General features: G+C 39.3%; 1 pseudogene across 1 annotated transcript; it reads left to right on the top strand.

The window, feature by feature from the left end:
- Positions 1–466: 466 nt before the first annotated feature.
- LOC118144942 (ATP synthase F(1) complex subunit gamma, mitochondrial pseudogene) lies at positions 467–26,394 on the top strand (annotated as a pseudogene). Its single transcript, XR_013521220.1, has one exon. The product of XR_013521220.1 is annotated as an ATP synthase F(1) complex subunit gamma, mitochondrial pseudogene (transcript).

The following is a 26,394-nucleotide window of genomic DNA, read 5'->3' as shown; positions in this document are numbered from 1 at the left end:
ACAGATTTATTATATTTATATATTTAAACATTTTAATTATTAATAATCATTTAATAATTTAATATTATTGCTTGCAAGAATTATTTACCTATTGATACTAATCCTTAATATATATCAAAGAATGTGTCTTATTGTATATAAATTATATCTTATAAAAGTAATTATGTTTATTTTAGAAAATGCAGAGAAACAAAAGAAAATATTTTTCATAAGTCCCATAGCTAGGAACATCTATGACTATCCTTTTTAGTCCTCTTTCATGTATATGTATATGTATTTTTTATATGTTTTATAATCTGACTTTCCTTATTATCTATCTCTTGCGTGTGTTTCCACATTACTACTTGTCTACAATATAATTTTAGTTTCTGGATAGAATTCCATTATATTGCTGTATGATAATTCATTTAATAATCTATTTTAGACCATTTTGGCAATTATTTTTTTAAAAACTACTTGATGCAATTATATTAATTACTTATTTAATTAAAAATTTTTTTACAGACAGGGTTTTTCTCTGTCATCCAGGCTGGATTGCAGTTGCATGATCATAGCTTACTGCAACCTCAAATTCCTGGGGTCAAGCAATCCTCCTGCCTCAGCCCCCAGATTAGCTGGGACTACAGATCTATACCACCATGTCCAGCTAATTATTTTTTCATAGTTTTTAGAGATATGGTCTTACTATGTTGTCCAGGTTTAATTACTTACCCAATATTTGTCTCTTCTGGTAGACTCATGACTTTTACATCTTTCTGAGTACAGCTCACGAAAAGTATATAGTAATCTGTGACCCAACACTCACCTGTGTATGTGACATATGCATGTGACACACATGTAAGTGGAAAAAAGTCATGAAACAAAACTCACTTTCTGGTAATTTCTGTTCATTTCAATATCATTAAAAAATTTTTCTGATCACAATCTGCTAAATTTATTTCATGATCCACAGTTGAGCTTTCCTTCAGTGTGAAAATCAGTGCCTAAGTCACCTGTTCCAGGGGAACAGAGGCTCTGCTTGGCACGCAGGAGGCATTAATGCATTTATATTGAAGGAGCAGTTTGTCTTGCAACCTATGTGTTCATCCATGACAACTGGTTAAGCGACATGGTTACCTCTAAGGACTCTGAAGTCAGACTGTGAAGGTTTAAATACTGGCTCTGCCATGTACTAGCTGGTGACCATATGCAACTTACTTGACCTCCCTGTGCCTCATTTTCCTCAACTGTAAAATGAGGATAATAATAGTGCCTAACTCATGGGATTGCTATGAAGATTAAATAAGTAAATTTAAAAAACATTTAAAGCAGTACCTTTCACATACTAAGCAATACATTCTTATTAAATAAGTAGGTAAATAAATAATAAGTAATTTTTAGAAGTTGAATGATTAGATCAAAAGATATGTAAAAACTTAAGGCTTTTGAAATGCATAGGTAAACAATAGCCCATCCCTCTCTCCTCTGCTCCCTGCAGTTTTTGAACCAGCTTTTATTCCCACCAGCAATACAGACTTGTAAAAGTGATACCCTATGGTGATAGTCCCTATTTATCACTCACCTGAGAATGAGTAGACTGGTTATGAGTAAGAGTGGTAATGACTCTTTTAAGTAGTACAAGAAGAGAGGCCTCATCCAGTTGCTCGTGAAAAGAGGCATTGAAGGGCTGCCTATCAACGCTGGCAGCATCAGGGTAGGTGAAACCTCAGGGGTACTCTGCAGAGGGAGTGGGAGGAGCTAGCAGGTGCCTGGGCAGTGAGCAGAAAGGAGGAAGACTCACAGGCAAACGCTCCTCTCCAGGGCACCTCTTTCTTACTGCCATACTTGCCACTCTGCCACTTCTTGCTCTAAAATCCTGTCTCAAATCTGCAAGTATATAAATCCTATATAGTCTGTGTTGGTATGCTTTTCCAATTGATAAATTGCTTTGTGAAAAGCCGGCATCTGCCTGAACTACACACACAAGGACGCACACACACAGCCTGTTGTTTTCTGTTTGGTATTTGGAGAAATACATATCCAGTTCAAGTTCCAACTTGTCTACAAAAGTCTCCCCTGACAACTCCAGCCCAGGTGGATCTCTGTTTCCTCTGAGCTCTCACAGTAATTTTAGGCAGTACCACAATATTTAGTACTTAATTATACACTGTCTGGTTCTGGAATTGTCTCAGGGTGTAAGTCGTTTCCTCCTACTATAGGGTAAGTTCTTTGAAATCAATTGCTACGTCTTATATTTCTTTTGGATCCCTCGTTGGCCTGGCATGTAATAGGTCTTTAGTAAATAGCCAAAGATCAATTGATTGATCCAAGGGTACATTGCATGAGATTTGCATTGAAACAAAATTACATCAAGAAAAATGCTTGCCATACTTTACAACTTTCATAAAATAAACTCAAAATGGAGCAAGTATTAAAATATTTTAAAATCAAACAATAAGACTATAGAATAAAATATGGGTAGGTTTATTTATAATGCTGGAATTAATGAAATGAGCCCAGCCTTTCTAAACAGGATGCAAGCCTGGAAGCCATTAGAAAGAAATGATAGATAAATTTGATAACAAACATTTAAAACTTTTCTACAGCAGACTTTGTTAATTTGTGAGGATCTTGTACAAATCAAGATGATGAACAACCTTTCGTCTCCCCAGCCCAAATTTTAAGAGGGTGGAAAATGGTTAAATTTTCTTTCCAGCCTTTTCCTTTACTCATCTACAAAGGATCTTTCACCTCAACCAAGGATCTTGATCCTGCTCCTTCTTCACTTTCTGTCTCCTTAGCTGTGTCTTTCTCCTTTCTTCCCTTATCAGTTTTCCTTTATGGTCTGAATCTTGAATATTCAAAAAGTGAGGGGCTTTGTGGTAGTGTTCTAAGAAAAGAATAGCTTTTGGCTGGGCATGGTGGCCCACGCCTGTAATCCCAGCATTTAGGGAGGCAAAGGCAGGCAGATCATGAGGTCAGGAGTTTAAGACCAGCCTGACCAACATAGTGAACCAGCCTGGCCAATATGCAAAAATTAGCCCAGCATGGTGGCATGTGCCTATAGTCCCAGCTACTTGGGAGGCTGAGGCAGGAGAATCGCTTGAACCTGGGAAGCAGAAGATGCGGTGTGGCGAGATCACATCACTGCCCTCCAGCCTAGGCAACAGAGCAAGACTCTGTCTCAAAAAAAAAAAAAAAAAAGGATAGCTTTCTTTGAACTTACTGTAGTTGGCAGAAGTGTTAGCAAGTGACTTTCAGTGGGCATCCCAGCCACTTATGCCTTAAATATATCAGTGTCTAACGCTGCACGATTGTCAATAGTTAATGTCATTTTCTAAACATTATGTGGCTGACCTTTCCTGAGTATTGTGCTTTACCCAAAAGTCAGTGTATTAGGTGCTCCACTGAGAAAGGCTATTACTATTACACCACAGCATGTAATTTTGGAAAACTTGGAATATCAGAAATCATATGCAACACTTCATTTTAGGGTGAGAACTAAAGCATATGCAGGAAACAGAAAATCATATGCCAATTTTTAAATGTTTGTTTGCTTTCTAGTTTTGATTTTATTCAGAATAATAGAATCAAACCAGGAATGCATTTTTTTTTCTTATCGCCAAGAGAAAACTCAAGTCTTCCTAACGTTACCAAGCAATTGAAAAAGAACTACTGTTCATAGAGAAAATACTAAAGACAGAGGTGAATAGATGAGCTCTGTTGGATGATGTTATTGTGGATATTGTTAAGAAGGTTGGTGTACAAATAAGGAAGTCACTGAAAGTGATCTAGGTTAATTTTATTTCTTGGAGAACACATTAAAAAACATCATTGTTTATCAAGTGGAAAGAAAAGTTAATAGTGAGAGAAAAGCTTATCTTTTATAGAGTATAAGCTGTTACAAAGAATAAGGGGGAATTAAAACTACTGGGTTAGATTACCTGAGAGTATTCCCTTAGGAATGCCAAAGTCCTGACATTCTGATTATCTCAAAGAGCAATGAAAAGATATGAATGTACAAAAGTGGATGCCTTTGTTTTCCTTTGGGGATCCTTCAGTATATTCTGGAAAATGTAGTTGCCTCTAACCATTTTTATTTAGGAAATTTGGAATATAATTTTTTTTTAAGACTTAGTCGCTCTTGTTGTCCAGGCTGGAGTGCAATGGCGTGATCTCAGCTCACTGCTGCAACCTCCAACTCCCAGTTTCAAGCAATTTTCCTATCTCAGCCTCCCAAGTAGCTGAGATTACAGGCATGAGCCACCACGCCTGGCTAATTTTGTATTTTTAGTAGAGACAGGGTTTCTCCATGTTGGCCAGGCTGATCTTGAACTCCTGACCTCAGGTGATCTGCCTGCCTCAGGCTCCCAAAATGCTGGGATTACAAAAATGAGCCACCACGCCCAGCTGGAAAATAATTTTTTTAAATCATAAATACCACCAACCTTCAGCAGAGCTGTGGCTACCATGTTCTCTAGCATGGGCATCACTGGACTGTCGGCCTGGACTTTGCAGCCACAATGGATTCAAGTTTGAAATATGGCAACTTTGAAAGGTATTACCAGGTGATTAAAGTCCATCACAAACATCCAGAAAATTACCAAATCTATGCAAATGGTAGCCGAGCAAAACACAGCCGAGCTGAGAGAGACCTCAAATGTATGGACTGGGATCTTTGGCTCTGTATGAAAAAGCTGATATCAAGGTGCCTGAAGACAAGAAGAAATACTGCTTATTTGTGTGTCCTCAGATCGAGGACTGTGTGGTGCTATTTATAACTCCATTGCTAAACAGATGAAAAGTGAGGTTTCTACACTAACAGCAGCTGAGAAAGAAGTTATGCTTGTTGGAATTGGTGACAAAATCAGAGGCATGCTTTCTAGGATTCATTCTGACCAGTTTCTAGCAGCTTTCAAAGAAGTGGGAAGAAAGCTCCCTGCTTTTGGAGATACATCAGTCATTGTCCTTGAATTACTAAATTCTGGATATGAATTTGATGAAGGCACCATCGTCTTTAATTGATTCAGGTCTGTCATCTCCTATAAGACAGAAGGAAAGCCCATCTTTTCCCTTAATACCATTGCAAGTGCTGAGAGTATGAGTATCTACAATGATATTGATGCTGATGTACTGCAAAATTACCAAGAATATAATCTGGCCAACATCATCTACCACTAGTCCACCACTAGTGAGCAGAGTGCCAGGATGACAGCCATGGACAACACCAGCAAGAATGTTTCTGAGATGATTGACAAATTGACATTGACTTTCAACTGTACCCGCCAAACTGTCATCACAAAAGAGTCGATTGAAATTATCTTTGTAGCTCCAGCTCTGGATTAATGAAAATCAACTTCCATCCTTGGACAAGAGGTTAAGAAGGAAAATTCAGCCGGCTGATTTTGTTTTTAGTTTACTGCTGTCTTTGTCAAAAGAAACCAATTCCTCCATTGTTTGAATTACTGAAGACAGCAAGATATTTGTAAATTATCTTACAATAAACTTAAAAAATAAAATCATAAATATCATTTATCTTCATGCACTTGTATGCAAGATGAAAGGGAGTATGTATATGGTACATTTTGTCAGAATTTGCTGAAGAAACAGACACAAACATGATGAGTCATTGGTGAGTCTCAGGTGAAACCTGGCAGTGACCATACTAAATCTAAGTCCATTTTTCAAATGCCAAAGTGAGTTTCTGGTCTATGGATTAGCCAGACCCCTTAATGATTATTTCCATAGGGTTTCATTCATTTTGGTTAATGTAAATGCTCCATTATTTTTACTATTTGGAAGCTGGATATAATAATAAAAATTTAAATCTGATCTGTAACCTCTATTTAAAAGTATTTAAAAATAGTTCAATGTGGCATTCTGTCAATTGGGAGGTAAATGGAATTCATGAAGGCCAAAGAGGAGCAGGCTTCTCTTCCTGTGAAGGTCCATTAGCCACAAGGTATGGAACAGAGGGCAGATGAGAGCCATTAATAGCACACAAACCACAAAGAATGCCTGTGAGTCTTTTGAGGGGAAGTTCATTCTTACTTCAAATCAGAGCATGGTGGAAAAGAACGGGCTCCTGCTGTTTAAGGATTTGTACTCTGGCAAATGAGATACATATCTTGAAGATAGATAGTTAAATCTTTAAAAGGAACAGATACATTTTAAAAAATGGACTACAAACAATGGAAAGTGTATTCGTAAAGGAGTAGTCAATGGTGTTACTTATTTTCACAAATTTTACTGAGAGGAATCAAATAACTTTCTTTTGATTGATCGAGGAGGGTGTCATAGTTGGAGAGAGATTTTGGAACCTGGCAGAAGAATAAGAAAAGTAGTTTGTTTAGGATTCATCGCTATTAAAAAAATACTTTGTGACTGTGACTTTTTAAAGTATAAACAGAAGATTATTGTTTAAAAAACACAAGCGGATATTGCTTGAATCTATATTGTGTTAAAAATAGTTTTCATGTTAGTTTAAAAATTTGCTCATGAACAAATTTATCTTGGTGTTTGTAGTCACAATTTAAGCAATTGTTTGTGATGTATGTGGAAGAACTCTACATTCTAGAATAAAAGAGGATAACATGTTCTAGGGATGCTGGCCATTTAGACTAGTAATCTGACTCTCACCATCCAAGCTTTCTTTGGCCATTGAAGAGGCTGCAATATTGTCACATTAAGGCACAGGGACTGAGTAGGTGACAAAACTCAGAACTGGGCCTTGGTTGTGACCTGCCCCAATGGCTGCTTAAACAAGAAGTGGAGGACAAGGGTTTCCATTGCCCTACCCAGGAAGCTCAGGTCAAACCTGAAACTTTGGCTATATGATCTACATGCCAAGATACATGGTTACAACACAATGCTCATTGATAGCTTTATTACCTATTTTAGGGTGGGTCCCCTAAACTGGCATTTGGAGACTCCTGAGGAAGTCAGCAAATTCCTTGAAATTATAAGCAAAATTTGATATACAGATGAGTATGTGTGTTTTTCTTGGGCACAATTCATCAGAGTCTCAAAGGAATCGTAATCTGAACAAAAATGAGAATTACATCTCTAGAATTTTTCTAATGAGCAAGAGTGTATAATTTCTGGCTACTTGTTTTTAGGATAATTAAGTTGAACAATTTAAAACATGCTGTGGTTTCAATGTGTCCTTCAAAAGTTCATGTGTTTGAAACTTGGTCCCCAGTATAGCAATATTCAGAGGTGGGACCTTTGGCAGCCGATTATGTCATGAGGGCTCTGCCCTTGTGAATGGACTAATCAATTAATAGATTAATGGATTATTAAGGGAATGGGTTAGTTATTGTGAGAGTGGGTCTGTTATAAAACCCAGTTTGGCCATCTCTTATGAGCTTCTCACCATGCGATGCCCTGTGTTGCCTCAGAACTCTGCAGAGAGTTCCCACCAGCAAGAAGGAGCTCACCAGAAGCAGCCCCTAGACCTTGGACTTTCCAGTATGCAGAAGTATAAGAAAAAATTTCTTTTCTGTATAAATTACCTAGTTACAGATATTCAGTTATAGCAACAGAAAAAAGATTAATATAAAATTTTATTACATTTTCCTTTTTGTGTAATTTTTATTGCATACAAATACAAAACAGTATTTTTTTACCCGGAGATAATCTTCTCATATAGAAAAAACATGTGTGTGAGTTAGTTCATTGATTGCAAATGAAATGCTATTTTAAAATTCTGTTAAAATGGAAATGCCATGCCATACTTCAACATTCTATTTAAATTCTATTTTATCCAAAAGTTCTGCACATGTACCCCAAAACCTAAAATGCAATTAAGAAAAAAAAAAGATCTCAACAAAATTTTTCTCAGAAGGTAATGAAACCACAGTCCCCTCCCAACCCATCTTTAGGAAATATAAAGTAATCAAACTTTTTATAACTGAAAAGTATATTACAACTCTAGTTAACCATTTAAAATGTTTTTATTTAAAAGAGATCAATAACAAGTCAATGGAAAAGATAAAATGGAATTATGAAAATGCTCAATTAAACCTGGAGAAAACAGAAAGAAGAAAATAGAATCTAAAGCCAGGCATGGTGGCTTATGTCTGTAATCACAGTGAACTGGGAGACTAAGTCAGGAGGATTGCTTGAGGCCAGGAGTTCACGGCTGCAGGGAAACATTACACTACAGCCTGGTCATGATAGAGCAAGATCCTGACTCGGGGGGAAAAAAAAGTGCAATGAATAGAAAACAACTAGCAAGATGGTAGAGTTTATTCTAATGATACCAATAATCACTTTAAATGTAAATGTTCTAAACACATCATTTAAAAGACAGAATTTGTTAGATTGGATAAAATAGCAAGATCCAATTGCATGCTGTGTACAACAAACCCACTTTAAATTTAAAGATTTAGATCAAAAAGTAAAAAGATGGAAAAACATCCAAAATGAAAACATGAACTTAATGCAAGCTGGAGTAAATACACTAATTTCAGATGAAGTAGACTTCAGAATAACAAAAATTATCAGGGATAAAGAGAAACTTTATGTAATAAAAAGGAGTCAGTTTTCCAAGAACATACAACAATCCCAAGTGTGTATGCATTTAAAAATAGAGCTTCAAAACATATGAATAAAGAATTGACAGAAGTAAAGAAACAGACAGATACTACAATTATAATGGCATGCTTTAACACTCATCTCATAATAGCTGATAAAACAAATTGGCAGAAAACAACTAAAAATGTAGATGGGCCAGGCATGGTGGTGCATGCCTATAGTTCCAGCTATGTAGGAGGGTGAGGTAGGAGGATTACTTGGGCCCAAAAGTTCAAGGCTGCAGTAAGCTACTGCAGTCTAGCCTGGGAGACAGAGTGAGACATCCTCTCTAAAAAAATTTTTTTGACCAGCCTGGCCAAGATGTTGAAACCTCATCTGTACTAAAAATCCAAAAATTAGCTGGGCACGATGGCACACACCTGTAATCCCAGCTACTCAGGAGACTGAGGCAAGAGAATCACTTGAACCTGGGAGGCGGAGGTTGCAATAAGCTGAGATCACGCCACTGCACTCCAGCCTGGGTGACAGAGAGACTCCATCTAAAAAAAAAAAAACAAAAAAAATTAATTTTAAAATTACAAAAAAAATGATGACCTAAACAGCATTTCCCAGTAACTTGATCTAATTGAAATTTACAGACCACTCCACTCAGTAGCAGTAGAACACATATTCTTCTCAAGCACACATGAAACATTCACTAATATAAACCATATTCTGAGCTATAAAGTAAACCTTAACAAAATTAAAAGAAGAGAAATCACACTGTGTTAGTCCATTTTTCACAATACTGATAAAGATACCCTTTATCTGGGGAACAAAAGGTTTAATGGACTTACAGTTCTACATGGCTGGGGAGGCCTCACAATCATGGCAGAAGGCAAAGAGGAGCAAGTCACATCTTACACGGATGGCAGCAGGCAAAGAGAGAATTTGTGCAGGAAAATGTCCATTTTAAAAACCAACAAATCTCATGAGACTCATTCACTGTCACAAGAACAGCACAGGAAAGACCTGCCCGCATAATTCAATCACATCCCACCAGCTTCCTCCCACGACACATGGGAATTGTGGAATTACAATTCAAGATGTGATTTGAGTGGAGACACAGCCAAATCACATCACACATAGAATATGTTTTTAGACTGTAATGAAATTAAACGGAAACATAAAATAGAAAGATAACAGGAAAATCACCAAATGTTTGGAAATGAAACAGCATGCCCTCAATAATCCATGAGTCAGAGAGGAAGTCTCAAGGGAAATTTTAGCACATCGATATGAAGCTGGGACTTGATGTGGCATGAGGAAGTTGGCATAGCCTAGCACTGAAATGGAAGCAGGATCCAGGCCTTCAGGCCCCTTGTGAGATGTGGAATGAGATTCAGGCAAAGGTGGAGTTGTGGGTGTGGGTTGGGGCACTGGGATGGACGTGGAGGACATTAAGGACCCTTATGGTATTGTTTCCAGCACAACTGCCCTTCTTTTCTTCCTCTAAATGTTCTGCTTTAATTAACACAGTAAATCACTTCCTTGGGCCAGGTGGGTTAACAAAGGATACGGGACAGTTTGGAGTGGAGCACTCAATTCTGAGCTCTTTGCTTTTGATCCCTTTCTTCCAAACCTTAAAGTATCCCTCACTGCTTTCCCCATTATGTTGAAATTGTAAAAATTACAACTACAGTTTGCTATGAGGCAGACACTTTGCTAAGCATTTTACCAACATGACTTTATTCAGTCTTCACACACACACACACACACACACACACACACACACACCAAAAAAAAAACCTGTCAGGGAGATATTCTTATCCCCATTTCACAGAAGTGTAAACTGAGGTACAGAGAGATTAAGCAGGCACAGAGAAGGTGGGGAGCAGTGTCAGGATTTAACTCCTGTTTTGTCTGATTCTGAAGATTCTCAATACCCATCATAAGCTGCTTCCCACTGTGGATGTTGAGGATGTGGCTGTTAACTTTGTGCTTCTGGGTATCTTAAAAGACAAAGGTCTAAAATGATCTGACTGAGAAGCTTTTGTTTTCCTTGAGCAGAAATCTAGATTGTTAGGAATGCCCAAGGAGGGTTTAGTGAGAGTGGATGCAGCAATCATATTTAAGTAGAACCACTGAAACACAGATTTATAACATCTTCACTAGCGTAGGTCTAGGTTTAATCATCCATAGCCCTGCTATCTTCAGTGAGCCTGTTCTTTTGACTCTTCCTCAATGGGCCTCTGGAACCAAACACAAGGAGCATGGAGGAGAAACTCAGTTTAGCCATGTAGTTTTCAAGCTTGGCTTTCTGTAATCGCCTGTAAAATACTGATACCGAAAGCAAAATGAAGCATTTAAAAATGTGTAGTCATCCTTTTCACCAAGCGATAGAAATATTGAAAGAGGAAGAAAGGATGCTAACCTGCTTACTTGGAGAGAAAAGATATTTGTGTAGTCAGAAAAAGAAAAATATAAGACTGGTTGTTGATGGCATAAAATATAAAATATATGTACATTGCAACATGGTGTTTAAGCCCTCCAGCTCTGGATTCAGACTACCTGGGAGCAAAAACTGGTTCTACCACTTACTAACTGTGTGACCTTGGGTTTGTTACTTTAATCTCACTCTGCCTCAATTTCCTCATCTGAGAAATGGGGATAATAACAGTGTTTATTATTGTACAGGGCTATTGTGAGGAGTACATTATATATATTACATATAATACATATATATGTAGGAATAAGTGTTCAAAAAATTTTAATTATGATTGTTTGTCCAACACTATTATAGAATTAAAACATGTTTGGGGTAGGTAGTTCAAGGCCCAAAGAACTGAGGCGCAAAAGTGTTTACCCTCCTTTAAGATCCTGATCAAGTGCACTTCCTGAACTTTCAAGAGAAACTCCTTCCCTCTTTCTAAACTTTGGGTAAATTACTGGTTTACCATTCATTACATTTTGAGTATAGTTATTTGTATAGAAACATGTTGGCAACTCTTCGAGGGCAAGACAGGATCTCCTTCATCTTTCTCCATTCACCCTCCCTTACCTCATCCTGACCTGGAAAAACAAATAGCACTTAGGATAGTGTCTGGAACTTAGCTGGCACTAAATATGGTAAATGTTTGTTAAATTGAACTGAACTCAATTGAAATGCAAAGACTGGGCCCACCTAGGGAAAAAAAGACTGAAAGAACAAGAAGAAAACTGAGAGCTTGCTGCCATTTGTCATGCAGAAACAGAACTATCTTGCTTATATGTAATTGAATGAAAGGCACTCAACACTGTTGAGCTGTTGTGGCTGAAAGGTAACAAAAGCTTATTTGAGCCTGTTGAGGTGAGGTGGATGCAAATAATCCTTTAGGAAATATAGACTGGCCTTGTAACTTGTAGAAATTCCAGCCCCCAATTTTAGCAGGAGAGTCAAGCTCAGAGATCTCTGAGAAGCTTTTTATAAAATACAGCTTGTGCAGCTTTACTTGTGCAAATTAGTGTGAGCTAAAGGCAAGTGTTCAACAGACTTTACTGTGATTCCCCAGTTCATGAAATTCATAGGGATCAAATTTGACAAGAGTGTGTCTGACTTTGTTCTGTGGAAGCCCGAGCAAAGTCATGGAAACCAGATACAATTAGTTGTACTGCCATAGTCCAGAGACTCTGACCCAGGAGTTGTATTTGTCCTGTGATGTAAATACATTCATATGCACACACACACACTCATAGTCTCTCTCAAACACATACATACTCAGACATACACATTATTTCAAACACACACACACACACACACCCCACATTATTTTAATATGCAATCACTTCATTGATAGAGCTTTTGAGTAGTAACCGTGGTGTTGGTATCCATGGTTATTGGCTTCTGTCTTCCATAAAACATTTACTAGTACTGAGTGTTTTCATGTTTGGTGCCTCAGCTTTTGGTTCTCACCTTTACATTGTCTGTCAAGATCTCCTGTGAAGTGTTTAAAATGAAAATTCCTGGCCCCGCACCTTTAGAGATTCTGACTCAGCAGATGTGGGGCAGAGGCTAAGAATCTGGATTTGGCAGATAACCCTGGCAATCCAGAAGACTTGGTGTGGGTACTTTTTGAGGTCTAATAGGTCTACTACCTACATTGTACCATTGAATCAATGAGACTGGTGAGATTTCAGTGGCTTTGGTAACTCCAACATAAAAGTCTAGCTGAAAGGCTGGGCATGGTGGCTCATACCAGCACTTTGGGAAACTGATATGAGAGGATTGCTTGAGCCCAGGAGTTTGAGACCTGTCTGGATAACATAGCTGTCAGGCCTCCAAGTCTAAGCCTGGCCATTATAGCCTTGGTGACCTGCATGAGTACCTCCTGATAGTCTCCAGGAGCCAGAAAGTCTGACTGGATGGCCACAAATAGAAGTGAAACAACTGGTTCCTGACTCAACTGATTGGTCTCCCCCTGCAGACTTCAACCATTGTTCCTGCTCAGCCTTGCAAAAATTTCCCCCAGACATTAGGTTTCTCAAGACCCCACCCCTGTAACTACGTAATTTGCCGTACCCTTTCCTCTAATTGCAACCGATAACCCTTACCCTTATGGTCATGCCTGTTTGTAATAAATGACCCCTACCCTTGTGACCATGCATCCTGTGACACCTTTCCCCTCCCTAAGATAGATTACCACCTTTAGATGACCATTCCCCCAACCTGTAGTACCAATCCCCTTCCTACCCCCTTTGCCTAGTCCCCTTTCTGGGACTTGGCCTGCTTGTGCCCAAGTGTGAAATAAGTGGCCTCGCTGCCCACACAAAGCCTGCCTGGTGGTTTCTTTATTCGAGTGACATGCCTAACAGTAGCAAGACCTCATCTCTACTAAAACTTTTTAAAAATTATCTGGGATGGTGGCATATGCCTGTAGTCCCAGCTACTCAGGAGGCTGAGGCAGAATGATTGGTTGAGTTCAGGAGTGTGAAGCTCCAGTAAGCTATGATGGCACCACTTCACTCCAGCCTGGTCAACAGAGTGACACCTTGTCTCGAAAAAAGAAAAAAGAAAGAATAAGTCTAGCTGCAGCCTGTTGGTCCTACCCTGAGAGGCTCTGGTATGCTTCTCATGTCTACATCCTAAGAAGGGCTGTATTTAAGGGTGGGTCAGCATGCATAGTTGTACCAGAAATGAGCAAACAGCTCACTCCCTTGTTCTAGGTGTTCACACATAGTATTGCATTTGATCTTGGCAGAGAGACACCCAAATCTCTTGATAATGCCAAACCCAACATGTATTTCCCTGAACCATAGTTGTCTGCACAAGGTGACCAGAGTTTCATCAAATTAAATCTTTATATTAGGTGATATTAAAAATACTTAGCAACCAGTAGAGCAGGTACAAGCCCAGTCAGAACTGATGCAAATGTACGAGCCCGGGGGTTGTTGGCTGAGTGTAGAAGGTGCCCCTGCCCCACTCCAGTGACCCACCCACTGATAATGGCAAAGCACCCTTCAAGATGTTATCACATTAGGATTCAGGCCCCTAATTAGGGGTGGGAGGGAGAAGCAGGATATCAACTGCTCCCACCCAATTTACGGGACAAATGATAGTAATCAGAAAATAATTACCAAAAAATGCAAGTTCATTTTTTTCTTGAGACAAGGTAAGGGACTGAATTAGATTCGTTCCTATAGGAGCGGTGACAACTCCTCAGTCTGAACCCCGCCGCTTACAAACATGGGCTAGCAAGGGTTTCTGTGTTTATGAAGATAAAAGGTCTGAGGGCCAGTGCGGTGGCTCATGCCTGTAATCCCAGCACTTTGGTAGGCCAAGGCAGGCGGATTATGAGGTCAGAAGTTCAAGACCAGCTTTGCTAATATGGTGAAACCCCATCTCTACTAAAAATACAGAAATTAGGTGGCATGGTAGCACGCACCTTTAGTCACAGCTACTCAGAAGGCTGAGGCAGGAGAATCTCTTGAACCCAGGAGGCGGAGGTTGCAGTAAGCCAAGATGGTACCACTCTACTCCAGCCTGGGTGAGAAAGTGAGACTCCATCTAAAAAGAAAAAAAAAGGTCTGAGTATTTTATTTTATTTTTTGAAACAGGGTCTTGGTCTGTCATCTAAACTGAAGTGCAGCACTAGAATCATGTCTCACTGCAGTCTCAAACTCTTGGCCTTAGGTGATTCACCTTGGCCTCCCAAAGTGCTTGGGATCACGATTGTGAGCCCTTATGCCCGGCCTGAATATTTTAAATTACGACTGTTCTACATATCTGTGACAAGTGGTTGCAAAATCTTAGGCATCATTTGGTGATCACTGCTATGCTTTTTTATTTCCTAACTAGAAAGAATTTTCTTTCCTTCTGGGGCTCAGATGCAAATACATGGCGTGAGATTGCTGGGAGGTCCAAAAGGGTGACTCATGAAATCCCAGCTAAGCTCACAGTTTTGCCTGGATCCAGCCCAGGTCAGCTGTCCTTGACCTTCTGTCAGGGCCTGGAAGAAGCCCGGTGTGGAGTGCAGGTTGATTTTCTTTGAAGACTGCAGTTTAGAAAACGCTCTGCTCATCTGCAGGCTTCCTTCTTTGATCTTCCTATCTTTACCTTTTCAGCTGGTGGTTATATCTTACCTGTTCCCTACTGAATTTTCATACTCTATATTTAATTATTTTACATTTCACAGTTCCTGATTCTGTATTTTCTTATAAAGGTGAACTTTCATTTTATCATAGCCGTTTCTAGCCTCCCTCTTTTCCTTTTTTGTACAAACCATTTAAATGTAAAGGACTGTTGTCATAAGTACTACATTTCTGACTTAAAATGATTTCTGATTTAAAATCATGCCCTTCTGATGTAAAAGCCACACTGAATATGGCAATGCCTAATAACTATGCCCACAAGGTATTTAATGTAATTGGAAAATATTTTATTATGGCTTCACTTCCCTAAAAACATTCCAACATCATTCATTCAAGTAGCTAAAATAGAAGCTTGATCTTGGAATTAATTAGGGATTAACGCGAAATCTTAATTTTAAATGTATCAAAGGAAAGAAAACAATTTAGACCCCAGTGTACATCAAAGGATAATTCTATCTGGCAACACACAATGGCTTTGCAGCAGCCTAATCTCTAGCCACACCCTGATGCTTCCATAGCTACGGCACCACAGAAGCCACAACAACATCTTTAGTGCTATTCCCTCACGAAAGGAACTCTCCCAAAGCACTGTGGCTGGGATTTAATTCATTACGGCTGTTTACAAACTCAAAGCTAGTTATACACCAACACATTTCAAAATCTCCACTGACTCCACAGGTGACCTCTTTGGAAGTCATTGATGAACGGCCTTCTGATAGCTGTTACTGAACACTGATTGAACCCTGATGAGGATGCTGCCTTTGCCTCTGCCTTGCTTGCCGTCTCTGCAGTGGGAGAGGCTGGTAAGGCATGGGGCACTTGGCCGGAGGGATAAATCAGTGGCCACGAACAAGGTGGGAAACAATTCAGAGTCTAACAGCCAGCTGCATTCAGGGTTCAAAGTGGTGTCAAATGTCAGCACTTTGCAGCAGGGAGATTCCTATGCACATATCCTTTTCTGGTAGGCAGTCTTATGTGCATTTTTCTTCTTTTCACTTACTTGAAAACCTTGCACTGCAGACCAAGGGATTATGCACTAAGAGTGTTTCATTTTCAAATGTTTTTGCAGAGGGCTTTTGCCTTCCACCAACATTTCAATCATATACAGTGAGCTTCACTAGAAAAAAGTTTTTCATTTAAAATTAGAGTAAGCACCATAAAATCTAAAAGGATTCAGCATGCCTAGTTCTAAGAGAGAATTCTGAGTAATGTAACCATCTTTTTTTAGAGATCGAGTTCTACCAAAACACCGTCTTCCTAACCTTCCGTCAGTCTGCTTATAATTTGAGACTTTGGTAGGAAAGTGGAATTTAGGACTTGAAGAGCTAAATTTTTCCTTCATTAGGATACAGATGTTTTAAGTGTATCTTCCTTTTTGCCCACATTTACTAAAAGGCTATTCCTTCTTTTATTTCTTCTTCTTCCTTTTCCTCTTCCTTTTTTCTGATAAATATAACAGATACAAAATGGTAAACTTGTCCTCGGTAGGACTCAATTGAATTGCTTCGTCTCCAGTTTTGCTACTCTTGAGTTTCCAAATACTAAGCTTGAAGTGGCTTCCACTGAAGGATAGAATTGAGTTTCTCCTCAAAGCAAAATGAATATTGTGGAGTCTTTTTATTTTTATTTAAAAATACCTCTGGGACAAATCTCCTCTAACTGAGGACTAAAGCAATTACTAGAGCTGTAAACAAGGCCAAATTCTCCACCTCTGTGGACAGCCAGTTCCAATGGGATTCCCCTAACACTGGAAATGAGTTTGTTTGTTGTTGTTGTTGTTGTTTTTAATCTCTAAGAGTAGTTTTTCTGCTTAAATTGATAAACAAAAATATGTTGTTGGTGAGTGTTTTCCTGAGGATAGTATATCCCTCAAAGCATTTTTCCTAAGAGGGAAATGTTAAGCTCTTGATAAGTGAAAAATAAACTCTTGTTCTCAAAGATAAATTATTACAATGAGAACTTTTCTTTAACCTTAAAAATCTAATACTAATGTTTGGCTTTGCACGGTAGAGTTTCTCTAAACTGTTGAATGCCTTCCATGTTTCTCAGACCCTGGTTTGGTAAAGGACAAGGGGAGCATCTCCCGTGGATGAGTGATTTACCTTATCATTCTTTTACTGTAGCTTCAGAGATCTTTAACTCTTTAAGCAATGGCATTTAAGTCCTAAGAACACCCAGAAGCATACCTCAGGCTTCAGACATTCTCAGTTAAAAAAAAAAAAAATTGAAGGCCAGCTTGGGTATCAACAAAGCAGAAGAAAAAGCCAGTTGGTTCAATTCTGATAAGATTGGCGATCTGCGTATCAGGTAAGCTGAACTGCAAACAAGTGCCCTTGCTTCTACAGAGGCAGCTCTCCTCTTTCCTGGGCTTTGTACCTGGCGCATTCATTCTCTGGATATACTTACTGGCAAAAAATAAAGTTAGAGATATGTTGTTTCCCCACTGCCGTGAGCAATGGGGTTATTCTTTCACTTTTTTTTTTTTTTTTTTTTTTTTGAGACGGAGTTTTCGCTCTTGTTACCCAGGTTGGAGTGCAATGGCGCGATCTCGGCTCACTGCAACCTCCACCTCCTGGGTTTAAGCAATTCTCCTGCCTCAGCCTCCAGAGTAGCTGGGACTACAGGTGCGCGCCACCATGCCCAGCTAATTTTTGTATTTTTAGTAGAGACGGGGTTTCAGCATGTTGACCAGGATGGTCTAGATCTCTTGACCTCGTGATCCATCCGCCTCAGCCTTCCAAAGTGCTGGGATTATAGGCGTGAGCCACTGCGCCCAGCCTATTCTTTCACTCTTACAAACATTTTAAATCACATCTTCTTACCTTTCCTTTGTGTGTCCAAAAGAGGTTATCTAAAACTGAATTTTAAGTATCTCTAGGCTATGTCAAAAAAACTGGTAGAATCATCAGTTTTAAGGGGAATTTTTTGGCCAACAGTTTGTGGCCCTTGATCGAAATCGAATAATAGAAATAAGGAATGATTGGCCTCTGAAATGACACCCCAGCCCCTTCCAAAGGAAAGCCTTTTCTTTAAAAAAGGGAAAAAAGATTGTAGAAAAATACTCATAAGACTTGAAAGTCAGAATGCAGTTGTTCCTTTGTTAAAACTTTGCAAATTGGTCTTATTTTAAACCCTTTTATTTTAAAACCAATATTTTATATTTATAATATGATTTTAAAAACACCCTAAGCTAAACTGGTAAATTTAAAAGATAATGGAAAATAAAAGATTTTGTTCAACTTTTTTTCTTTTCCCATAAACTGCTGGAAGTGCTCCCTAGATTAAAAAAAGCAAATCTATCAAGTTAAAAAGCAAAAGTGTACCAGTATATGCTGTTTTAACTTTAGTGAGACAGTTCTTTTACTTCATGATTTTTTTTTGTTTTCAAATTAAATGAGGTTTGTATGTAATATTAATTATGAAAAGAATGTAAAAAAAAAAGAGAAAGGTTAGGAAGGGCAGTCTACCTAAAGTTAAGCAGTCCTTGACCTTAAGTGATACGATTATAGTGAATTTTTTTCTTTACTTCTAAAATTTTCATAGTTTTTCAATTTTCTATAATAAATACTTATTGCTTTTAAATTTTATTTTATTTCAATGTTTTTCGTTTTTATTTTTCTTTGAGGCAGAGTCTTGCTCTGTTGCCCAGGCCGGAGTGTAGTGGTACAATCATAGCTCATTGCGGCCTTGAATTCCTGGGCTCAAGTGATCCTCCCACCTCAGCCTCTGGAGTAGCTGGGACAACCAGCATGGGCCACTGCACCCAGCCAAACATTATAATAAAATTTTGTTTAAAGTATAAAAAGATTTTGATCATGCCTGTTTCATTCTCAGGTGTTTTAAATGTGAACTTTGTGACTCTGTTTCCTGTCTGCACCCCTCTGCTTACCGCTGGGCTGCATTTCTCCTTGGGTCACTTTTTTCTCTTCTCACTTCTATCCTACATGCTCTTTCTCCTTCTTCAGTTGGTATCACTTGTCTTAGAACTGAATTGGCTACTGAGCTCTGGGAAGCTTTTATGAAAAAGAGGCCAGAGGAAGGAGACTGGTGCTGCCTGGACCGAGGAAGCTCCTTAGAGATAAGAAGTCACAGAACATCTGAGCTGAAGAGATGAGATCAACTGCTTCATTTTACAGATGAGGAAATGAAGATCAAAGGGTGGCGTGACAACATGGCATTAGTCCTTGCAGCTTGACCGTTTGAAAAAAGCAAAAATCCTGGGATGAAGACCATGGAAAGCAGCAAACACAGATGTGTACTAGGAACACGCAGACGTCTAATGCGTGCAGTAGGAGGATGTTTCCAGAAATGTACTGCCATACATGTACCCTTACCTTAGATAGAGACACGAGCACGGAGAAATGTTTTTGCAAGAAATACAGTAGTGCTAAATGGAAAACATTGACTGACTTGAGGTCTCAGCATCCCAGAGCAAGATGGAGCACAGGAGCAGTGGCCACCATGTCTCAAGGGGCCACTACTCCAGCTGGTTATGGCCACCTAAGGATTCAACCCCAATATTACCTGGTTGTCCGATTTTACAAGGTAAGTGAGAAATTAAGGTTATTGTGTAAAATCCCCTGGTTTAGGAAAAAGAGGCCAGTATTGTGGCAGTAGATTGTGATCTGCTTGTTGAAACTTGCATGTAACACACCAGTCTTTGAGTCATATGAGCCTGTACTCTGAGACTATTGAAGGACATACTTCTTGCCATGTACAAGAGGCTGGGTATATGTCCCCATACTTCTCACCTCCACTTAGAAAAAAAGGCATCCCTCTTCTCCTCACAGAGCTAATTTATTCCTTCTGTATACCTAAAAATTGGTGAAACAGACTGCACCATTGCATTCTTTTAATTTCAACTCTTAAGAAAAATCATTGCTTTTTAAACAAGGACAATGACGTTTCAGTTTGGCAATCTAACCTAGAAATGATTATCAAAATTAGGGGTATAATGCTTATATGGTTCTATTTTCTTCAAATTTTCTGCAAAGAGTATTATTGTTTTTATAATTCAGAAAAGTTAAGAAACAAAAATCCAGAAGGCAAATCGAACAATATGTTTATTTGAAGAGTCAGATCAGTCATCAGGTAGTTTAAGAAGCCAGTGGCAAAGTGGAAAGGACTTCAGTTACAGAGTCACCAAACTCAAGTTTAATCCCAGTTTTGCAACTCATCCTTAATCTCTGTTAAATGAGTTTGGTAATTCCTATATATCAGGGTACTGTAAAGCTTAATGATAAGTTTTGGGACACATGGTGGATGGTGAATAAAAGGTAGTCATGGCTTATACGGTGACTTTACCTCATGTACCACCTACCATCAGATTAAGTGAGCTGTGGGGAACCCTGGTGAACATTTGGATCCACTGTGTTCATGAGAACACACCATCCTAAGGCAGACACACAGCTGAGTTTGTCTTTGTCTCTCCTGTTGACCGCCTCAGCAGAGCACCACACAACCATGTGGGGTTGTCTGAGACCTGTATAAATTCTGTGAGTGAGGTTTGAGTTTGGGGTTGGCTTTGTTTTGGGTGTTTTAAAAAGAATCACTGTTTGAATTTTTAGAGTCATTTATAAATTCAATTGCTTTTGCGTCTTTAAATTTTTTAAAAAGAGTATACATCATTTTGGGTTTTTTTTTCCCCAAAAAGAAGCACAAGAATAACCTTTTAGAATAAACTTGAATCTTGTTCCTAAGATTTTGACACCTTTACTAATGCTTTGCACACAGCAAATACTCAATAAACATTTGTTATATGTAATTAAATGCCCAGCCTTCCTGAAAAATGGCCATGGCATAATGAAATCTGATGTAACAGTAGAAGACATATTGCACTGAGTGAAGCTTCCTTACCCTCCAGAATTAAGGAAAATGCCAGCATCTTCAGGGCTAATTTTGTAAATTCTTTAACAAGTTTTATAATTAAAATTTTAATTTTAGTTTTTCTAGCCTACTAATAGTCTATCAGTGTTATGGTTTTGCAGCGTTTGAATTTACAATTTACTATACTAGCTTAATTTAAGAGTTTTTCTTCATGTTTTAAAGAAATACTGTTAAGACTGACTAAAGATCAGTGCTCCAATCTTCCTCCAGGGCTGCCGACCACTGGTGTCTGCTCTGGCCTCCATTGTCTCTGGCCTGGACTATTGCAGTTTGCTTCCAGCTGGGCTTCCGGTCTCATGCAATCTACTCATGCACATGGCTGTAGTCTTTCTGAAATGCCAAACTAATCCTGGCTTGTGACCTACTGGATAACAAGAGCTAACATTTATTGAGCATTTATTGTGCTTGGTGTTGTATAAAGCAGTCATTATCTCATTTAATCCTCATAACAATCCCATGAGATAATTCCCATTTTACAGAAAAGCAAAGGGAGGCTCAGAGAGGTTAAGTAAATTGTGCAAGTAAATTGCAGCTTATATTTGGGGCTTTATTCACCCACTTAATTACATACACCCCTCCCCCTCACCACAGACACATGATGGCAGAATACTCTAGGTGTGATGATACTTTTGTCATATGCTGTCTCTCCTTTCTGGAATGTTTTTGTTTACTTAATGCTCAGAGGGGTCCTCTCCACTGTGAAGCCTTCTCAGACAGCCCTCCAACTCTATACTTAGTCCCAGTATTTTTCTAGCATACCTATGTCATGTGTTGCTTTGCCATTGTTAGTTTTATCTATCTTTCTCTTTTATCAAATACCATGCAGACTGGGACTTAACCATATGGCATTTGTATTAATTTACACAAAGCCTGGCTAGTAGTAGATACTTAATAGTGTTTGTAAAATGGATGAACTGTGAGATCCTCAAAGGTATCTTACTGATATTTGTATCCCCAAACTAAGCTACCACACCAGACAGTCACCCTAGAAGGGATCCACATGATGTGGACAATTCTTCAAGTGTTCGTTATTGACAGTCAATGGCCTGAGGAACTCACTTTCTCCCACCACTCTGTATCCAAGCCCTCTCCTGCACGCTTCTCATTCTCTCCTGAAACTTCCAGCAACATAGGCCTTATACTGGAGTCATCCCTCATTTGTTCTGCTCCTTGGTCCTGCCACACTGAAACAGTTGCCAAGGCCTGTCGGTCCTTTCTGTGAAATGTTTCTCACCTTCTTCCCTTCCTCCCTCTCTTTATTGTCTATTGCTGCTCTCCTATTATAGGTGGTGGCTCTTCGATTTTTAAATAGGAAAGAACTGAGGGAAGGAATCACAGTTCAGTTGCAAAAGGAATTTAACACTTGTTTTGAAGGTGCCGTTACAGAAGAGTATACTATTTTATTAGACTGTGCGTTACAAATTAATAATACAGCAAAGTTCTATGTAAGTATACTTTACATAAATTGAGAAAGTGTCCATTGTATATATCGAATTATACATACATCTGTATGTGTAATGTAATAGATATATTTGTGATAGAGGTTATGCCGGGGGAGGCCCTCTTTATACAGCAACCACAAGAATTGTTTCTTACACAATTTCTTTGACTCCAAGCACTTTTCCTTTTGTTGCTGGATAAATCTTCCTAAAGAACAGCTTTAATATTATTGATACTCACAAACTCTCCCTGTTGTGAATATCAATTGCTTATTGCCTACTAAATAAGGAACATTCTGTACATGGACTTTATTGCTCTTCATGATATGGATCCCACTCATTTTTTTGACTTTATATTCCATGAGTCAGTATTATTCCTGTGTCAATCAGGAATGCCCTTGCCTGCAGGTAACAGAACATCTAATGTATGCTGGTTTATACAAATAGTGAACTATTTTTTTCTCACATAATAAGAAATTATGTTTGCTGTAGGGCTAGTGTGGGTACTCAATGATGGAGAAATGCTTCTTGCATCTCTCTGTTCATGGTCCCATCATATAGCTTTTATTCTTCTGCTTATCACCTCAGGACCTCAAGAGACACCTCCAGGAATCTCATCCACAATTCAAGCAGAAGAAAGGAGAGACAGCAAAGGGTAACAGTTTAAGGAAATGCTAATTGTGCCTGTCCTATTTTTAAGGATAAAGTAAATACTTTCTCACAATCCTAACCCAGCAATTTTCTGCTTATGACTCAATGACCAGAAGGGTGTCATAGGGTGGAAGGTGCCCGGGGGAGGTGAAGTTGTGGATAGAGGTGGGCTTGCCAGTTGGCAGCACCTGCCACCCGTCTCACGCTAATCAGGCAGCTCACTTACTTTATCCGCACCTGCCTTCCCATCATTTCCTCCACCTTGGATGATCTTTGCCCTACTCCATCCCTGCTTATTGAAGTTCTTTCATTTTAAAAAAATCCTGATAAAATACTGCTTTCTCCAAGAAGCCTTCCTTGACTCCTTCTAAACCACTCTTACAAAAATTTTCCTTCTGAGATCAACCACTGTTTGTATTTTGCTGTATATAGAACTGCTTGCATTGTACTATGGTTAATGTTTGTTTTGTCTCCTTGTCTACATTTCGAGGTCCAAGAGGACAGATATTATGTCCAATTCATCTTTGTATTTCCAAGGCAGCTCAGCACAGAGCGGTATTGAATAAGTATTGAATGGATGCATGCATATTCTGCAATACTGTATTCTGAACAGAAGAGTCTGCAATACCCTCCCTGTACCTAGAATGGCTCCTCTGATCCAAGTTAAAGAAGAACATTTGTAGTCCGCTGTGAATATTGGCTGCTGTCTTCTGTCCTCAGTTGAGGCAGGGACATCTGCGGTGGCAACCTGACTATTGACCAATACTTTTTATGTTCCTCTGTCCAAATGTGCAGCTGCTTCTGGGGTGGAAAAGTAAAGAAACAGTAAAAATCAGACAATAACAGCAATTTCAGCAGGAGATTTGTGAGAATATTAGGCTTAAGAACCTCAAAATTATGTTACAATATAAGGAATAATAATATTATACCAATTAATACTACTTATCAGGCTCCTTAAGCCAGACACTGCACTTTATATGCATTGTGCCATGGACTCCTCATAAGAACATACTTATTTATTAAATGAGAAAACCAAGACTCAGGTTAAGCAATTTGTGCAAGGTTACATAACTTTTATGAGGCAACACCAGGCACTCGCTTTTTTTTTTTTTTTGAGACCAAGTCTGATGCTGTTACCCAGGTTGGAGCGCAGTGTCGCGGTCTCGGCTCGCTTCAACCTCCACTTCCCAGGTTCAAACAATTCTCATATCTTAGCCTCCCAAGCAGCTGGGATTACAGGTGCCTGCCATCACACCTGGCTAGTTTTTTTAATGTATTTTAAGTGGAGCTGGGATTTCACCATGTTGGTCATACTGGTCTCAAACTCCTGACCTCTAGTGATCCTCCCACCTAGGTCTCCCAAAGGCTGGGATTACAGGCTTGAGCCACCGCACCTGGTCTAAGACACTCACTTCTTAGCCCAAGCCCTTGAGGGAAAGAGTATTAGCTTTCTTTTACAGATGAGGAAACTGCAACCCAGAGAAGTCATGTGACTTGCTCAAGGTGGGGCAGTGCAGTGGTTGAGAGGATGGGTTCTGGCATTGGACTGTCTGGCTTTGAATCCCAGGGCTACCACTTATGTATGTGCCAGTGGAAATTGTTTAGTTTCTGTGCCTCAGTTTTCTCATATGTAATACAGGGATAACAGTTACTTCATAGGATTCTTACAAAAACAAAGTAAGTTACATGCACTTGTAGAGACTGGTCTAGCACCTTGTCCCAAACAAGCACTTAGTAGCTTTTATCCAGGGCTGCCCTAGTCCATATTATATGGGGACATTTCTGGTGTGCTGAACACAGTGGAATTGTGCATTCAGCTGTGTTTTGGTGCTTCTGGAGAAAATAAACAAATATTCTGACTCCCAGTGGTGGGAGTCCTTACTCTCTAACAAAAGGGACCCCTAGGTTGCCTACCGATCAGAGAGTCATACCTTATGGATAGAATGGCTCTGCCAGCATTCCTCACCACTGCCTGCATTAAGTGACCTAGAGAATTAGCCGGCTTATGGCTTTGGAACAGTTTTGGAGAAGGACCTTTTCCTGGTTTGGGCTGAGTTCTATGGGGTGACTTTAGATATTTTCATGGTAGAATGCAATTTCATTTTGCCTAAGCCACACCTCTCTTTATGATAGCTAGTCTTCAACAATGGTCCCCCAATGAACCATGCCTCTTGATATTCACGTCCTTGCATAGACCCCTGCTATGTTAAATCTAGGCAGGTTTTTGTTTAACCAATAAAATATGGTTGAAGTAACATTGTGTGGCTTCTGAGGCTAAGTCACAAGGAATCTAAGTAGCCCTGTGTTCTTGGAAAGTTCTCTCTGGGGGATGCAGCTACTGTATGAAAAGTCCAACTACCATTAGACCACCAAGGCATGATAAAACCCACACTAGCCAAATTGAGAGTCCACATGGAGAAAAAGAGACATCTGGCCTCTCCCCAGCAATTTCAGCCATCCAGATGAGGGAACAAACACATGAGAGAAGTAGCCATCTTGAATATCTGGCCTACTTGAGCCTTCAGATGTCTTTTGCTACAGCCACCATCTAACTGCAACCAAAAGCAACCCCACCCAAGCAGGAAGTGCCCAGCTGAGCCCAGTCAACCTAGAGGACCATGAGAGGTGATAATAAATTGTGATTTTTAAGCTACTCTGTTTTGGGATTTTTTTATTAAGAAGCACCAGACAGGCCAGGCACGGTGGCTCATGCCTATAATCCCAGAATTTTGGGAGGCCGAGGCGGGTGGATCATGAGGTCAAGAGATCGAGACCATCCTGGTCAACATGGTGAAACCCCATCTCTACTAAAAATACAAAAATTAGCTGGGCATGGTGGCATGCACCTGTAGTCCCAGCTACTCGGGAGGCTGAGGCAGGAGAATTGCTTGAACCCAGTAGGTGGAGGTTGCAGTGAGCCGAGATTGCGCCATTGCACTTCAGCCTAGGTAACAAGAACCAAACTCCGTCTCAAAAAAAAAAAGAAGAAGAAGAACTAGACAATTGAAACACTCAGATTGTCCAAAGGTATTGGTACAGTTACAGTACATTCAAAACCAAACAGTAGATAAGGATTGAAAGCTGTTTCTTTTTATTAAATTTTGTGGTAAATATACAAATCAAGACCCACAAAAGTCTCTATGCAATTTTTGTAATTCTTTCCACTTTCCTGAAACAGTAAAAGGAGAAATGTTGGTCCAACACCACCTAATGTTATATTACATGTTTGTCTGTTTGATTGCCGCTGGTCTTCTCTTTTCACATGTAAATTAAAAGATGGTAATGCTTTTGTCTC

Source organism: Callithrix jacchus, chromosome 8 (genome assembly GCF_049354715.1).
Source record: "Callithrix jacchus isolate 240 chromosome 8, calJac240_pri, whole genome shotgun sequence".
In the NCBI taxonomy this organism is placed as follows: Eukaryota; Metazoa; Chordata; class Mammalia; order Primates; family Cebidae; genus Callithrix; species Callithrix jacchus.
The sequence above is the reverse complement of the archived record's forward strand: the minus strand, read 5'-3'. Positions and strand labels throughout refer to the sequence as shown.